A 15,058-nucleotide genomic window follows, 5' to 3' on the forward strand; every position below is an offset into this window, starting at 1 on the left:
TAGATGTTATGACGATATTAGCAGTGTCATACTGTGAATAAATCAGTTGCTGCCTCCATTAAAAAACATAACCGTTACACTCTCTTGCTCCCACGCCAGGAACAATGCATCTGAGACAAGAACTCCCTCCCATCAAAATGCCCTTCCTCATAACTCTCTCTCACTGTGTGAGTGTGTGTATATGTGTGTGTGTGTGTGTGTGGGGGGGGGGGCACATCAGGGGAGAGAAAAACAACTTATTTGAGTGAGGAGCTTTTGACCCCGCACAACTTCAGTCCACATCTCTCCGAGCAAATTAAATACTGCACATTAAACTGACTGACTGCTCTGAAAAACAAGTGCATGGATTGACTTGAAGAGATGTGTGTGTGTGTGTGTGTTTGTGTGCATGTGCGTGCGTGTGTGTGTGTGTGTGTGTGTGTGTGTGTACACATTGTTGGCAGTGAATACCAGTCACTCAGGACTCAGGAAGTGCCTATTAATAGTGAGACAGATCCCCAGCTACAGTAGCCTAACAGGAGATGAATGCTGCTGAGATGGTATAAAGGAGGGAGTAGTATCTTGGATGTGACTCTTACTCTCCCTGTACTTGGTGTCTGAAGTCATTTCTGTCTGCTGCCGCCGGTCTTCCCTCCCCTGAGCCAGGTCCCTGGTCAGGACTGATCCACACGGAGTGATATGGGGTGACAGGCAGTTTAATTAAAGCCAGCCCTGTGCTGTGAGGCTGAGGACCCCAAGACAGGGAAGGCAGGAGAAGGAGATGGGGAAGATGAAAAGAGCCAGGGGTGTGTTAGATTATTTTTAAATCCCATCCTCGCATTACTGCTCAGACAACAGAGGGGTCAGGGACAAGGTGGCTGTAAGAAGCATGGGATCTGAGAGAAGAAGAGGGTGGAAGAGATAGCGAGCTGTGTGTGTGTGTGTGTGTGTGTGTGTGTGTGTGTGTGTGTGTGTGTGTGTGTGTGTGTGTGTGTGTGTGTGTGTGTGTGTGTGTGTGTGTGTGTGTGTGTGTGTGTGTGTGTGTGTGTGTGTGTGTGTGTGTGTGTGTGTGTGTGTGTGTGTGTGTGTGTGTGTGTGTGTGTGTGTGTGTGTGTGTGTGTGTGTGTGTGTGTGTGTGTGTGTGTGTGTGTGTGTGTGTGTGTGTGTGTTAGTCCGCTTCTGTGTGTGTGACCTCACAGCCAGCCAGGTAGCAGCATTATACTGTAGTCTTTAATCAGGGCCTTCACAGACAGCCAGGTAGCAGCATTATACTGTAGTCTTTAATCAGGGCCCTCACAGACAGCCAGGTAGCAGCATTATACTGTAGTCTTTAATCAGGCCCCTCACAGACAGCCAGGTAGCAGCATTATACTGTAGTCTTTAATCAGGGCCCTCATAGACAGCCAGGTAGCAGCATTATACTGTAGTCTTTAATCAGGGCCCTCACAGACAGCCAGGTAGCAGCATTATACTGTAGTCTTTAATCAGGGCCCTCACAGACAGCCAGGTAGCAGCATTATACTGTAGTCTTTAATCAGGGCCCTCACAGACAGCCAGGTAGCAGCATTATACTGTAGTCTTTAATCAGGGCCCCTCATAGACAGCCAGGTAGCAGCATTATACTGTAGTCTTTAATCAGGGCCCTCATAGACAGCCAGGTAGCATCATTATACTGTAGTCTTTAATCAGGGCCCTCACAGACAGCCAGGTAGCAGCATTATACTGTAGTCTTTAATTAGGGCCCTCACAGACAGCCAGGTAGCAGCATTATACTGTAGTCTTTAATCAGGGCCCTCACAGACAGCCAGGTAGCATCATTATACTGTAGTCTTTAATCAGGCCCCTCATAGACAGCCAGGTAGCATCATTATTGGCTTCAACCTGCCCGTTCCCTGGCTTCAGCCGATGTGTGTGTCGGGACTGGGACTCGAACCACCCAGATTATAAAATAGATTAGAGTACATTGATAGATTAGCCTGTGAAGCAACTACAGTAAAACTGCTTCAGAGATAGAATACTTTTTTATTTTTTTTATTTCACCTTTATTTAACCAGGTAGGCCAGTTGAGAACAAGTTCTCATTTTCAACTGCGACCTGGCCAAGATATAGCAAAGCAGTTCGACAAAAACAACAACACAGAGTTACACATAAACAAACGTGCAGTAAATAACACAAAAGAAAAGAAAAATAGAAAAATCTATGTACAGTGTGTGCAAATGTAGAAGAGTAGGGAGTTAAGGCAATTAATAGGCCATAGAGGCAAAATAATTACAATTTAGCATTAATACTGGAGTGATAGATGTGCAGATGATGATGTGCAAGTAGAGATACTGGGGTGTAAAAGAGCAAGAGGGTAAGTAATAATATGGGGATGAGGTAGTTGGGTGTGCTATTTACAGATTGACTGTGTACAGGTACAGTGATTGTAAGCTGATCTGACAGCTGATGCCTAAAGTTGGAGATGGAGATATAAGACTCCAGCTTCAGAGATTTTTGCAATTTGTTCCAGTCATTGGCAGCAGAGAACTGAAATGATCGATTATTGTAGATTAATCGGTGGTGACAGTGTTTCCTATCCATGGAGACCTGCTGCACAACCACACAACAACCAGTTAGAATGATCATCATGTGTTCCTTTTTCTATGGAAGTGGATCAATGACTGGCACAAGGTAATTAAACATTTGTGAGCGTGGGGGATATCCTTCTTGTTCATTTTTAGGGTGACAACCCTTCTGAAATGGTTCTGAGGAAGTAGCTAATAATAGCTCCTTTCTGAGCGGAGGCCGTTTCCGTTGTCCAGACACTCTGTGTCTTGTAAGGCCTATCAGATAGGACCTAACCGTACGGCTGGTTTGGGTCTTGTAAGGCCTATCAGATAGGACCTAACCGTACGGCTGGTTTGGGTCTTGTAAGGCCTATCAGATAGGACCTAACCGTACGGCTGGTTTGGAATGAAGACTGGCGCTTATTTTTTTTGACATAATTTGTTGCTGCACAAAAGATGTGTCCTGTATCCTGCCTGAAGCTATTTCACTTGTCCCTTGAAGCAATAATGTGTTGCTCATCGGAGAGAGAGGAAGAGAGGGAGAGAGAGAAAAAGAGATATAGAGAGAGGAAGAGAGGGAGAGAGAGAGGAAGAGAGAGAGAGAGGAAGAGAGAGATATATAGAGGAAGAGAGAGGAAGAGAAAGAAAGATAGAGAGAAAGAGAAAGAGAGAGAGAGAGAGAGATAGAGATATAGAGAGAAAGAGAAAGAGCGAGAGAGAGCGAGATATTGAAAGAGAGAGATATTGAAAGAGAGAGAAACAGAGAGAGAGAGAGAGAGAGAGAGAGAGAGAGAGAGAGAGAGAGAGATAGAGAGAGAGAGAGAGGGGGGGGGGAGTGATGCTGTAGAAAGGAACCAGCCACAGGACACCCAAGAGGACACACGTCAGCCATCATCAGGTCTGACTGCAGAAGCATAATTCCTGTCCCCCATGGACTATTAAAAGGGACATTTAACAATTTAACAATTAACATCAATCAACCAGAATGTATGTATTTTGGGACATTGCAAATAAACTATAGCATTTTGGATGACATTACAATCCACAGACATGTATGGAATTTCTGAAAACAGTTAAGTCAGAAACAACCTGTTTAGTGTTAATCACAGTTCATACAGTGACAAAGCAACTCAAAATTGTTGGTTCAATACCCAGTTGAGTAATGCCAAATGGAAAATGGTACCCAACGCTCATCTGCTTGGCACTCAGCATAGGTAGATGTATTGGGGAAAGGCCCTGTGAGATTAGTGTCCTGTCCAGGTGGTGTACATCAAGCTGATTCACACTCCAGAAACAGGAGACCCTATGGGTCGGTACTATGGGTCGGTACTGTGGGCCGGTACTGTGGGTCGGTACTGTGGGTCGGTACTGTGGGTCGGTACTATGGGTCGGTACTGTGGGTCGGTACTGTGGGCCGGTACTGTGGGTCGCTACTATGGGTCGGTACTGTGGGTCGGTACTATGGGTCGGTACTATGGGTCGGTACTGTGGGTCGGTACTATGGCTCGGTACTATGGGTCGGTACTATGGGTCGGTACTGTGGGTCGGTACTGTGGGCCGGTACTGTGGGCCGGTACTATGGCTCGGTACTATGGGTCGGTACTATGGGTCGGTATGGCTTGGACAAGGTTACTTACATCCTAAAGTGGGTTAACCTCAACCCCGGTAGCCTGGTCCCTGAGACACTGAAGCCTAGGTAAAACCATAGGTTATGATAGATTTCAGCCCCACAATGAAGGGAACTGGTGTTCAAGGAAACAAGCACATTGGTGTATGTGGGGGGGAACATCCATTGTAAATGCAGCAACGAGACTCACGGGGAAACATTCCTGAGACTGCTTTATGATGGACCTTGTGATCTGAGGGAAACAAAGAGAGGTGAAACGGAATCTGAAGAATCTGCAATGCAGTGCAGGTCAGGTCAAAAGATACAATTACCCAGACAAACTGAATTCTCAAGTGCAATTAAAATTCTGCACACTGTTCTCACTTCAGAGAGAGAGAGAGAGGATGAGTAGAGGGGAGGGTTTGTGTTTTGTGTGTGTGTGTGCATGCCCACGTGTCTGTGAGTTGGTGTGAAGTGGCTTTATATAATCACAAAGACACAGCAAACAAACACCCAAACTGCTCAGAAATCTTTCCACGGTATACAGTTGTTTGTTCAAAGACTTCGAAAAGCTTTACAGCATCCCAAAATAACAATAGTTGAGCTGGATTCAGCTTGTGTTTGTTATTTTTAGTATGGATTGATAGATGTATAGAAAACACCAACAGAGCTTTAGACTGTTTTCCCGACATATATCACCCCTCTCCTCTCCTCTCCTCTCCTCTCCTCTCCTCTCCTCTCCTCTCCTCTCCTCTCCTCTCCTCTCCTCTCCTCTCCTCTCCTCTCCTCTTCTCTTCTCTTCCCTTCTCTTCTCTTCTCCTCTCCCCTTCTCCTGTCCTCTCCCCTACCCTCTGCTTTCCTTCTCCTCTCCTGTCCTCTCCCCTCCCCTCTGCCCTCTTTTTCCTCTCCTCTCCTCTCCCCTCTGCTCTGCTCTCCTTCTCCTGTCCTCTCCTCTCTCTTTCTCCTCTCCTCTCCTCTCCTCTCCTCTCCTCTCCTCTCCTCTCCTCTCCTCTCCTCTCCTCTCCTCTCAGTTCTCTTTCTCCTGTCCCCTCCCCTGCCCTCTGCTCTCCTTCTCCTGTCCCCTCCCCTCCCCTCCCCTCTCTACTCCCCTCCCCCCTTCCCTCCCCTCTCTACTCCCCTCTCACTCCCCTCTGCTCTCTTTCTCCTGTCCCCTCCCCTCCCCTCCAATCCCCTTTCTACTCACCTCTCCCCTCCCCTATCTACTCCCCTCTCTCGTCCCCTATCTACTCCCCTCCCCTCTGCTCTCTTTTTCCTGTCCCCTCCTCTCCTCTCTGCTCTTCTACTCCTCTCCTCTCCCCCTAATCTCCTTCTCCCCTCCCCTCTGCTCTCCTTCTCCTGTCCTCTCTTGTCCTCTCCTCTCCCCTCTCCTTCCCCTTCTCCCCTCTGCTCTCCTTCTCCTCTCCCCTCCCCCCTCCCCTCTGCTACTCCCCTCCGCTCTCCTTCTCCCCTCCCCTCTCCCCTCCCCTCTGCTCTGCTCTCCTTCTCCTCTCTACTCCTCTCCACTCTGCTCTGCTCTTCTTCTCCTCTCCTCTCCTCTCCCCTACTCTACCCACTGCTCTTCTCCTCCTCTCCTCTTCTCTCCCCCCTTTCCAAAATCCCCACAGCTTGACTCCTGGATGCTGCATATAAGCAAGATAAAGCCTGCGAATTTTTGGGGCCTAATGGTAATCATTGAAAATCTTTTGTTATCCACAAGGCAAATTGCTTAATGCTAACAGATCGAGAGCGAGAGCGAGAGCGAGAGAGAGAGAGCGAGAGAGAGAGAGAGAGAGAGAGAGAGAGAGAGAAAGTGAGAGAGAGAGAGTACCTCGGCCTAAACATCAGCGCCACAGGTAACTTCCACAAAGCTGTGAACGATCTGAGAGACAAGGCAAGAAGGGCATTCTATGCCATCAAAAGGAACATACAATTCAACATACAAATTAGGATCTTGCTAAAAATACTGGAATCAGTTATAAAACCCATTGTCAATAATGGTTGTGAGGTCTGGGGTTCCGCTCACCAACCAATAATTCACAAAATGGGACAAACACCAAATTGGAAAGAGAAAGGGGGATACCTAATCAGTTGTACAACTGAATGCATTCAACTGTTGAGACTCTGCATCCAGAATTCTGCAAAAAATATCCTCTGTGTACAACGTAAAACATCAAATAATGCATGCAGAGAAGAGTTAGGCCGATACCCGCTAATTATCAAAATCCAGAAAAAATGTGTTAAATTCTACAACCACCTAAAAGGAAGCGAATCCCAAACATTCCATAACAAAGCCATCACCTACAGAGAGATTAACCTGGAGAAGAGTCCCCTAAGCAAGCTGGTCCTGGGGCTCTGTTCACAAACACAAACACACCACACAGAGCCCCAGGACAGCAGCACAATTAGACCCAACCAAATCATGAGAAAACAAAAAGATAATTACTTGACATATTGGAAAACATTTACAAAATAAATTAGCAAACTAGAATGCTATTTGGCCCTAAACCAAGAGTACACAGTGGCAGAATACCTGACCACTGTAACTGACCCAAAATTAAGGAAATATTTGACTATGTACAGACTCAGTGAGCATAGCCTTGCTATTGAGAAAGGCCGCCGTAGGCAGACCTGTCTCTCAAGAGAAGACAGGTTATGTGAACACTGCCCACAAAATGAGGTGGAAACTGAGCTGCACTTCCTAACCTCCTGTCAAATGTATGACCATATAGAGACACATATTTCCCTCAGATTACAAAGACCCACAAGGAATTGGAAAACAAATCCAATTTTTATAAACTCCCATATCTATTGCGTGAAATACCACAGTGTGCCATCGCAGCAGCAAGAGACAGAGATGGCCGCCTCGCTTCGCGTTCCTAGGAAACTATGCAGTTTTTTGTTTTTTTACGTGTTATTTCTTACATTAGTACCCCAGGTCATCTTAGGTTTCATTACATACAGTCGAAAAGAACTACTGAATATAAGATCAGCATCAACTCACCATCAGTACGACCAAGAATATGTTTTTCGCGACGCGGATCCTGTGTTCTGCCTTACATACAGGACAACGCAGCGGATCCTATGCAGCGACCCAAAAAAACGACTCCGAAAGAGAGGGAAACGAGGCGGTCTTCTGGTCAGACTCCGGAGACGGGCACAGCGCGCACCACTCCCTAGCATTCTTCTTGCCAATGTCCAGTCTCTTGACAACAAGGTTGATGAAATCCGAGCAAGGGTAGCATTCCAGAGGGACATCAGAGACTGTAACGTCCTTTGCTTCACTGAAACATGGCTCACTGGAGAGACGCTATCCGAAGCGGTGCAGCCAACGGGTTTCTCCACACATCGCGCTGACAGAAACAAACATCTTTCTGGGAAGAAGAGGGGCGGGGGCGTATGCCTCATGGCCAACGTGACATGGTGTGATGAAAGAAACATACAGGAACTCAAATCCTTCTGTTCACCTGATTTAGAATTCCTCACAATCAAATGTAGACCGCATTATCTACCAAGAGAATTCTCTTCGATTATAATCACAACCGTATATATCCCCCCCCAAGCAGACACATCGATGGCTCTGAACGAACTTTATTTAACTCTTTGCAAACTGGAAACAATTTATCCGGAGGCTGCATTCATTGTAGCTGGGGATTTTAACAAGGCTAATCTGAAAACAAGACTCCCCAAATTTTATCAGCATATCGATTGCGCAACCAGGGGAGGAAAGACCTTGGATCATTGTTACTCTAACTTCCGCGACGCATATAAGGCCCTGCCCCGCCCCCCTTTCGGAAAAGCTGACCACGACTCCATTTTGTTGATCCCTGCCTACAGACAGAAACTAAAACAAGAGGCTCCCACGCTGAGGTCTGTCCAACGCTGGTCCGACCAAGCTGACTCCACACTCCAAGACTGCTTCCATCACGTGGACTGGGAGATGTTTCGTATTGCGTCAGATAACAACATTGACGAATACGCTGATTTGGTGTGCGAGTTCATTAGAACTTGCGTTGAAGATGTCGTTCCCATAGCAACGATTAAAACATTCCCTAACCAGAAACCGTGGATTGATGGCAGCATTCGTGTGAAACTGAAAGCGCGAACCACTGCTTTTAATCAGGGCAAGGTGTCTGGTAACATGACCGAATACAAACAGTGCAGCTATTCCCTCCGCAAGGCTATCAAACAAGCTAAGCGCCAGTACAGAGACAAAGTAGAATCTCAATTCAATGGCTCAGACACAAGAGGCATGTGGCAGGGTCTACAGTCAATCACGGACTACAGGAAGAAATCCAGCCCAGTCACGGACCAGGATGTCTTGCTCCCAGGCAGACTAAATAACTTTTTTGCCCGCTTTGAGGACAATACAGTGCCACTGACACGGCCTGCAACGAAAACATGCGGTCTCTCCTTCACTGCAGCCGAGGTGAGTAAGACATTTAAACGTGTTAACCCTCGCAAGGCTGCAGGCCCAGACGGCATCCCCAGCCGCGCCCTCAGAGAATGCGCAGACCAGCTGGCCGGTGTGTTTACGGACATATTCAATCAATCCCTATACCAGTCTGCTGTTCCCACATGCTTCAAGAGGGCCACCATTGTTCCTGTTCCCAAGAAAGCTAAGGTAACTGAGCTAAACGACTACCGCCCCGTAGCACTCACATCCGTCATCATGAAGTGCTTTGAGAGACTAGTCAAGGACCATATCACCTCCACCCTACCTGACACCCTAGACCCACTCCAATTTGCTTACCGCCCAAATAGGTCCACAGACGATGCAATCTCAACCACACTGCACACTGCCCTAACCCATCTGGACAAGAGGAATACCTATGTGAGAATGCTGTTCATCGACTACAGCTCGGCATTCAACACCATAGTACCCTCCAAGCTCGTCATCAAGCTCGAGACCCTGGGTCTCGACCCCGCCCTGTGCAACTGGGTACTGGACTTCCTGACGGGCCGCCCCCAGGTGGTGAGGGTAGGCAACAACATCTCCTCCCCGCTGATCCTCAACACTGGGGCCCCACAAGGGTGCGTTCTGAGCCCTCTCCTGTACTCCCTGTTCACCCACGACTGCGTGGCCACGCACGCCTCCAACTCAATCATCAAGTTTGCGGACGACACAACAGTGGTAGGCTTGATTACCAACAACGATGAGACGGCCTACAGGGAGGAGGTGAGGGCCCTCGGAGTGTGGTGTCAGGAAAATAACCTCACACTCAACGTCAACAAAACTAAGGAGATGATTGTGGACTTCAGGAAACAGCAGAGGGAACACCCCCCTATCCACATCGATGGAACAGTAGTGGAGAGGGTAGCAAGTTTTAAGTTCCTCGGCATACACATCACAGACAAACTGAATTGGTCCACTCACACAGACAGCATCGTGAAGAAGGCGCAGCAGCGCCTCTTCAACCTCAGGAGGCTGAAGAAATTCGGCTTGTCACCAAAAGCACTCACAAACTTCTACAGATGCACAATCGAGAGCATCCTGGCGGGCTGTATCACCGCCTGGTATGGCAACTGCACCGCCCTCAACCGTAAGGCTCTCCAGAGGGTAGTGAGGTCTGCACAACGCATCACCGGGGGCAAACTACCTGCCCTCCAGGACACCTACACCACCCGATGTCACAGGAAGGCCATAAAGATCATCAAGGACATCAACCACCCGAGCCACTGCCTGTTCACCCCGCTATCATCCAGAAGGCGAGGTCAGTACAGGTGCATCAAAGCTGGGACCGAGAGACTGAAAAACAGCTTCTATCTCAAGGCCATCAGACTGTTAAACAGCCACCACTAACACTGACACTGACTCAACTCCAGCCACTTTAATAATGGGAATTGATGGGAAATGACGTAAATATATCACTAGCCACTTTAAACAATGCTACCTTATATAAATGTTACTTACCCTACATTATTCATCTCATATGCATACGTATATACTGTACTCTATATCATCGACGGTATCCTTATGTAATACATGTATCACTAGCCACTTTATACTATACTATGCCACTTTGTTTACATACTCATCTCATTTGTACATACTGTACTCGATACCATCTACTGTATCTTGCCTATGCTGCTCTGTACCATCACTCATTCATATATCCTTATGTACATATTCTTTATCCCCTTACACTGTGTACAAGACAGTAGTTTTGGAATTGTTAGTTAGATTACTTGTTATTACTGCATTGTCGGAACTAGAAGCACAAGCATTTCGCTACACTCGCACTAACATCTGCTAACCATGTGTATGTGACAAATAAAATTTGATTTGATTTGATTTGATTTGACCTGTTGCCACAAGGTCAACCAGTGAAGAACAAACACCATTTGAAATACAACCCATATCTATGTTGATTTATTTTCCCTTTTGTACTTTAACTATTTGCACTTAATTACAACACTGTATATAGACATAATATGACATTTAGTATTTTTGTATATTTCTTTATTTTTAATTATTCAGTCCCCTCCTGTGCTCCCTGTTCACTCATGACTGCATGGCCAGGCACAACTCCATCATTAAATTTGCCGATGACACAACAGCGGTAGGCTTGATCATCGACAACGACGAGACAGCCTATAGGGAGGAGGTCAGAGACCAGGCCGTGTGGTGCCAGGACAACAACCTCTCCCTCAACGTGGTCAAGAAAAAGGAGATGACTGTGTACTACAGGAAAAAGAGGAACCAGCACGCCCACATTCTCATCGAAGAGGCTGTAGTGGAGCAGGTTGAGAGCTTCAAGTTCCTTGGTGTCCACATCACCAACAAACTAACATGGTCCAAGCACACCAAGACAGACTGTTCTCTCTGCTACCACACGCCAAGCGGTACCGGAGCGCCAAGTCAAGGTCCAAGAGGCTTCTAGCCAAGAGGCTTCTAAACAGCTTCTACCCCCAAGCCATAAGACTCCTGAACATATAACATATTTGCATTGCTTCCCCCCCCCCCCCTTTACACCGTTGCTACTCTCTGTTGTTATCATCTATGCATAGTCACTTTAATAACTCTACCTACATGTACATACTACCTCAACAAACCGATGTCCCCGCACATTGACTCTGTACCGGTACCCCCCCCCCCCCCCTGTATATACTCTCGCTATTGTTATTTTACTGCTGCTCTTTAATTACTTGTTACATTTATTTATTATTGTTATCTGTATTTGATTTTTGATGTTTTAAACTGCATTGTTGGTTAGGGGCGCGTAAGTAAGCATTTCACTGTAAAGTCTACACCTGATGTATTTGGCACATGTGACTTAGAAAATGTGATTTGATTTGATTTGATTTGATACACATTTCAATGATGCCATATTATAATTCAACCTTTTTAGTGTGAAGAACAAAATAAATCCACCTTAGGCATGTTTTATAATATTTAAAAACATTGATTTGAAAATCCAAAGTTCATCATCAATATAAATGACAGCAATAACTATTGTGAATTTAGAAAACATGAACACTGAAAGGAACAAAGTGTGTGATGTTTACTTATGCTGTCTTAGTCCATGCATTTGTTACAAAACACAAGCATGTGACTGCAGACGGGTGTGTTGCACTGAGAACACCAGCAGCTGGCTGCTGGCCCTGGCTGCTCTGAGTGGTGGGCAGAGCTGGCACCTCTTCCTCTTCTGGCCGCTCTGAGTGGTGGGCAGAGCTGTCACCTCTTCTGGCACTGGCTCCTCTGAGTGGTGGGCAGAGCTGTCACCTCTTCTGGCCCTGGCTCCTCTGAGTGGTGGGCAGAGCTGGCACCTCTTCCTCTTCTGGCCCTGGCTGCTCTGAGTGGTGGGCAGAGCTGGCACCTCTTCCTCTTCTGGCCCTGGCTCCTCTGAGTGGTGGGCAGAGCTGTCACCTCTTCCTCTTCTGGCCCTGGCTGCTCTGAGTGGTGGTGGCATGGCTCTCTTTCATCACCCCACATTTTACCATTGCCTCAGATCTTCTGTGGAGATAGGAGAACCTTCCAGAAGGCCAACCATCTCTGCAGCACTCCACCAATCAGGCCTTTATGGTAGAGCGGCCAGATAGAAGTCACTCCTAGCGTCCAAGCGGGCGCATGACAGCCCGCTTGGACGGAATGCCAAACGTCATGTCTGGAGGAAAGCTGCTCATCTGCTGTGACGCAGTCGCTGGGGATGAACCTTCCTCTACAGTGTGCTAGGAACAGGTCCCACACATACCAGAAGGCTGCCAGGTGGTCTGTTGCCTCTCTGAACACTCTGGTCCTCTTGTCATCAAGCCTCATATCTTACGACCGACATGGTGGCCTCATACATTGGATTCTGCAGTGGGATCCAAAAATATCTCCCGTGTGGAGACATCCCACCTTTTCTCCATGCCGGTGAGGAGGATTAAACCAATGAAGGCCTTTAGTTCCTCTTTGTTGACCTCTCTCCACTCTGTCCCTTTTGTTCCTCTTTGTTGACCTCTCTCCACTCTGTCCCTTTTGTTCCTCTTTGTTGACCTCTCTCCGCTCTGTCCCTTTTGCTGTTGCTCTTCTCCGTCCTTCTAAATTTGTACACTTTAGGACCTCCTCAATGATGTTGTCACTAATGAACAGCTCCCAGGCATCTTTTAGTGACACAACTGTTGACCCCGGCACAGGCCCTGGGCAGCTCCTCAGGCTGTAATGGCTTCTGGTCCTGCCTTTAGTGGGGGGGGGGGGGGGGGGGGGGGTGTTCACTCCAGTAAGACCCCTTTTTACTCAGTCTATTTGACTACCAGGGGCATCCACAACTCCAACTTGACACACAGGCACATTGTCTGTATCACCTGAATTGGATACCTCAGATTCTGAGTTAAGAGGCACCAATGACTTCCTCATCCAGCATCTGTAAATCCATGTTGGTTGTACAGTATATGTGGAAGAAATCTAATTCCCCTCCTCACGAAACTCCTTTTACTCAATGAGTTACAAAGGAGAAATGAAAACGGTGACTAATGAACATTCAAAAAAAATATATATATATATATATTTATTCATATGGGTCATCTTTGACTCACATATGTAAAGACTTGAGGAAGTGATGCAAAAAACTATTTTTACTTAAAAAATAAGAAATTGAACAACAAAACTAGGATGTTAGAACATAAAATACACATTATTTATGTTTATATATTACATATTTAATAATATAAAAAATATATATTCAATTTAATATCTTAAATATTTCATATTTAAGGAATTCCTGGAATATTAGATGAGGGCTCAATACAGCAAACAAACATGAGGTCATTTTGACCCGCATCGACATCCTAGGGTGACATTGTTGTCCTAGGACGGACTGAGCATGTGCAAACAGCATACCCAGAGCATGTCGGTGGGCGGAGTTGAAAGGCTCTGCCCCCTGAAAACATCTTGGAAAAACGTCAGGCTTATAGGCTTGGTTGGACTCATGCATGGTTGGCCAAGCTGGCAAAAGCTGCGTGCATGCATGCATGTGTGTGTGTGTGCGTGTGTGTGTGTGTCTGAGTCTATGTGTGTGTGTATGTGGGTGTGTGCATGCTTGTGTGTGTATGTGGGTGTGTTCTCATTAAAAACGAGCATGTGTCGCTAAACTTGAACCTGGCCATTCATGGCGTCATCTATAGATCTGCCCCCTGGTCTCTAGGCCCATTCAACCCTATCTGTGTTGTCCTCTATCTATATCACCAACCCCCTGGAGTCTCTCCACAGTGACCGACCAGGAAGACTCTCCCCTCTACTGTCTGTGTCCCTAATGGCACCCAGTGGGCCCTGTTGAAATGTGGTACACTACACCTGGAATAACCTGCATATTAAATTCCCCTTCCTTCCTTTTATCGTCTGGGAGTGTCAGGAGCAGATAAGGGGACAGTCGCATTGTGGCAAACACAACATGTGTCCCAAAGCATAACAGGAGGGAGTTAATTGAAGAGGAGGATCATGGGAGATATGAGTAGAGCCATCACTGCTGGTGCCACGAGAGATAAGGTGCAACTTTCACTCCTCCCTGATATCACACACTCACACAAACACACACACACACACACACACACACACACACACACACATATTAGTGGGTGTGTACACTGTAGTGGGTGTACCTAAGGTCTGTCATGACGTTGGCCTGGGGGGTAGGTTTATGACAGTCATAAATACATCTTCCCCCCTTTTCCTCTCTCTACTCTACTGAGTTACATTTGCAAAACCCATGGGGCGGCAGGGTAGCCTAGTGGTTAGAGCGTTGGACTAGTAACCGGAAGGTTGTGAGTTCAAACCCCCGAGCTGACAAGGTACAAATCTGTCGTTCTGCCCCTGAACAGGCAGTTAACCCACTGTTCCCAGGCCGTCATTGAAAATAAGAATTTGTTCTTAACTGACTTGCCTGGTTAAATAAAGGTAAAATAAAATTAAAAAAAATAAATGGTTATATAGAGATTCTGGGAACATCAGAAGGTGGGGGGAAATGAACTACATTCTGGTAATCCGACCAACTGAACATATGCGGTGGTACTTAATGAATATGATGTCAGTTCAGTTGTCATCTGAGACATTCTCAACAATGATAAGATGACATAAACTCAGCAGTGGAAAGTCAGAGTTATCGGATTCACATGGAATTGTTGTTCAATTTAAATGTTTGAATATGAAATTATTCATGATGAGATGAAATGTGATTTTAGCTTCTAAAATGTGAGATTTGGGTCTTCATAAGATAGGGCTCAGCTCAATCAGTGGCCCTGTGAAGGGACATGGGCTATAAAACCTTTTAAACACGCCCTCCTCTCCCTTCCTATATAAGCCTATTCCGAGGATAAGCTTGTTCCGAGGATGTGAGGACGAAGGTCCGATGTCAGAATGGTTCAGATAATAACTACAGAACGAAGCCAACATCAGCGTGAGCTTTGGTTGCGAATGGTATGAACTTTGAACTCTTATTCACTACAGAAGTGA

General features: G+C 46.5%; 1 protein-coding gene across 1 annotated transcript in view; it reads right to left on the reverse strand.

Moving 5' to 3' along the window:
* Positions 1-15,058, reverse strand: part of csmd3b (CUB and Sushi multiple domains 3b) — an 826,488-nt gene that overhangs the window by 268,744 nt on the left and 542,686 nt on the right. The window lies entirely within an intron of this gene.

Source organism: Oncorhynchus mykiss, chromosome 18, assembly GCF_013265735.2.
Source record: "Oncorhynchus mykiss isolate Arlee chromosome 18, USDA_OmykA_1.1, whole genome shotgun sequence".
Taxonomy (NCBI): Eukaryota; Metazoa; Chordata; class Actinopteri; order Salmoniformes; family Salmonidae; genus Oncorhynchus; species Oncorhynchus mykiss.